Source organism: Galeopterus variegatus, unplaced genomic scaffold (genome assembly GCF_000696425.1).
Source record: "Galeopterus variegatus unplaced genomic scaffold, G_variegatus-3.0.2 Scaffold5655, whole genome shotgun sequence".
Lineage (NCBI taxonomy): Eukaryota > Metazoa > Chordata > Mammalia > Dermoptera > Cynocephalidae > Galeopterus > Galeopterus variegatus.
The window spans coordinates 92,464-95,983 of record NW_007731766.1 but is presented as its reverse complement, the minus strand read 5'-3'; the positions used below and the strand labels follow the sequence as shown (position 1 = coordinate 95,983).

Sequence of the window (3,520 nt, the reverse complement as noted above, 5' to 3'; positions counted from 1 at the left end):
GCGGAGCGCGGCCCGCGGCGGGGGTGGACACCGAGCGGGTTTGTGTGGGGCTTCCTCGGCACGCACCGCCCCTTCGGGAGGCTGGGGGCCTGTTGTGGAGATCCCGGGGCCCACCGAAGGCAGGGCAGGGTGGGAGCTTCGCGTGCGGCGTTCCAGTCGGGCCGAGCTCTGGGCTTCCCGCCACTCGGTTTCCCGCCTGCCCTCGGTGAGGCCCGCTCCGTTCCCCCCACGCCGACGTTGGGGTCCGCGGCGCCTGGGCCGGTTCTCGGCTCGACCCGCGTGGGTGCATCCCTTTTCCCCCTGCCCCCGGCCAGCCTCCCGTCCGGGCCGATGGCCCCTGGGTGACTCACTCCTTTCCTCCCCCCCATCTTTCCTGGAGGGTACAGGGTGTAAGTGCGTCCAGGTCCCGCCCCCATCCAGCTTGCTCCTTGTTCTGTGTGCTGGTTTGTGGGGGGACCCGCCTCCTGGGCTTTGGGGTTCGTCCCCAGGGTGCCTCCCGCTGCCGGCACGCCCGAGGGCTTGAGAGTCGAGAGTCCCTGGGTGCTGGGAAAGTGGCCACCTCGATGTGCCTGGCGGGGAGAGCACGCTGGGCCGCTGCCGCGCTCCTCCTCGCTTCCAACTCACATTTTTCTTTAGAAACCTCCTTCTTTCGTCCCGCTTCTGAATTGGGCACCTTTGCTTTCACTTCCGTTTTAAAATTTTCATTGGCCTGGTGCTTTTAGACCCTCACAAAGTCACTTTTGTCTGCGGGAACTGCACAGCTTTGAATTGGGATTTACTTAAGCAAGATGTACCTCCTTCTATACGCTGTTTATGGCCTAGCTTTAGGAAATTACTTAATGAAGTTTCAATTGGGTGAGTGCAATTCCAACTTTGGGTGGGAATTAGTAGTAGTAACTTATTCGGGCATGATTTTAATATTCTCTTACAAAAGTGATGCCTGAAGTGTCACATCTTAATGGGTCCTCTGTATAAGTGGTAGCTTAGAGCCTAGTAATCATTCAAAAAGTATTTGTTGAACAAATGAGTAAAGATTGTAAAGTAGGTGATATAGTCTTTTAAACTAAGGCACCTGTGGTATTCAGATCAGCAGGAGCTCTGTCTCAGAATTGCAAAGTTGAAGACACTCAAACCTGTAGTTTTTGACCTCTGAAGTTAGTGTGAATTAGTGTACAGCTCTTTCCCGTATACGAGTTGACTTGCAAAACATTTTTCTTTAATTTTGAACCTTACAACTCATTGGAAAGATTTGTCTGTATGCTGGTAGATGAAACAACTGTGGTATTGGAAGGACTCAAGCCCAATTTACAGGCTTTGAAAAATACATAGTGCTTTGAGAAAAGTATGTTCACAAGATTGACAGCAGAAAGTTCAAGATTTAGTTTCCAAGTTACTTTATCTGTCTCAGGAGTATATAATAATGGTTTTTTCTCTTTAACTGGTATGTTTTTTTGTTTTGTTCAACTTGGAATTTTAAAGAGAATCTTGATGTGTTATATTTGAGCCTAAGGTGAACTAATTTTTATTTAACAGTTCTTTTTGTTTTATAGCATAATTATTTTTAAAAACTACATTAACAATTAGATGTGGACCAAATTTGAAGCATTTTTAAGAGGAGCAATCCAGGGAATTAACATTCCATCAGATCTGTGATTGTTTTATGTACTCCTAATGGGGAGAAAAAAACCCTGACAATTAAACTATGACATACCATTGCTCATAAGAAACATTTAAAGTAAAGAAATATTTAAATATGGGGAAACATGCATAGTAAAGTAGGTGAAGATATTTCTAAGAGGTACACCTGGAAATCTGAATAGGAGTCTTTTCCAAAGCCTGCCACGGAACTCTCTCTCCCTCAGGTGTAAAAACAAGTGTTGTATGTAGGCTTCCTTTGTACTTTGATTATGCCTCTGATTGTTGTGTGTACATAAACTAAAAGTTGGGAAAGAGATCGTTTTGATTTCTATTTCTGGTACATTGGAGTTATCAGGGTTTTCTAAAATGGCAGTTTTGCATGACAGAAACTGGGGAGGGGCCTAAAAGCTGTTCGGGCTATTTTCATTAGTTTTATACACAGTATTTTAGCGGTGGAAAAGGCCTTTATGTGTTCTAGCTTCCTAAACAAAAAAAAAAAAAAAAACCACATACCTGGGATTTCTTTCTTTCCTTTTTTCTTTCATGTTACTTTGTTTAAACATCCAAGGGAGTGACTGTTTTCTTAGTTAAGGAGTTGATGGGATGTTATTTCAAGATTTTAATATAAACTGGATCATTGATGATCACCTTTTCTTTAAAAACTTTTTACAACTATGGCAAGGTTGTATTTGATATAATAACTTAAAAAAAATTTTTTTTAAAGGCAGCATTATCAGAATGTTGTTCTCTGGGTGGCTTGTCAAGATTCCCAGAGTTTATCCCTATCTAAGCTCAGAATGTTTTGATTGGAGTAGAAGTGGTACTTGTCCCACAACCTTCAGAGACATGTTATGACTAGAGTACATTATACTTGGATTAAAGGTGTTTTATAAATACTCAGTTATTGATTGCATGTGATATAGAATTTTCTATTTTTTGGTAGTCGGCTGGTAAGGGGATCTGAACACTTGACCTTGGTTATCAATCCTGTACTCTAATCATCTGAGCTAACCAGCCAGTCCTGATATCGAATCTTTAATGGCATCTAATAATGTTACTTTTAAATTTGGAATTCTGAAATTTAAGATTTTTAATCGAATGGGAATATAACCTGGGATTTATATCTGGGATGCATTGAGAATTAAACAACTAACTGTCAACTTTTGTAATAACTTAGTAAATTTTTTTCAAAGGTCAAAGATGGATTTTTTTTTCTTCAGATTTTATTCCATCTGTTGAGATATTCAGCTAGAATAGAAAAGCTGCAACAGACAAAAGGAATGGTTTTCATTGAAGTATGTTCTTAGACTTGAAAGGTTTTGAAATTCCTGTAGGAACTTCAGATGACATTGCCTTTAGTGTGGGCCAGTTTGTCACTTAAGGAAAATAATTCAGTCTTAAGAATTTTTTAAAAATATAGACTTGTCCTATACTTGTTCAAGAGTATTTGATACTTTTTAAAAGGTTAATGAGTTATATATTCCAAGGGATGCTGTTTGAAGTAATAAAGAATTGTTTGCTATCCAGAATGGTAAAATGTTCTTCTACTATGATACTTAAACTGTTTTCATGGCTCTTTCTTTTTTTTTTTTTTTTTTTTGTCTTTTGTCTTCTTCCGTGTCCGGCAACGGATCGCAACCCTCAGTGTTGCCCCCGTACCGGACCAGGGACCGGCAACGGGATCGCAACCCTCGGTGTTGCTCCCGCGCCTCGCTCAGCCAGTGAGCGGGAACCGGTCTGTATGTGGGATCCGAACCCTTGGACGGGAGCGCCGCCGCGCTTCCCAAGCGGCGCACTTATCCAGTGCGCCACCCGGCCGGCCCCTTCATGCCTCTTTCTAACCTAAATTCTGTTTAGATGTTTAAAATGAATGAAGGCTTCA

At 42.3% G+C, this 3,520-nt stretch overlaps 1 protein-coding gene across 2 annotated transcripts in view; it reads left to right on the top strand.

Moving 5' to 3' along the window:
- The window catches only part of GMPS (guanine monphosphate synthase), a 65,748-nt gene that overhangs the window by 647 nt on the left and 61,581 nt on the right, over positions 1-3,520 (top strand). The window lies entirely within an intron of this gene.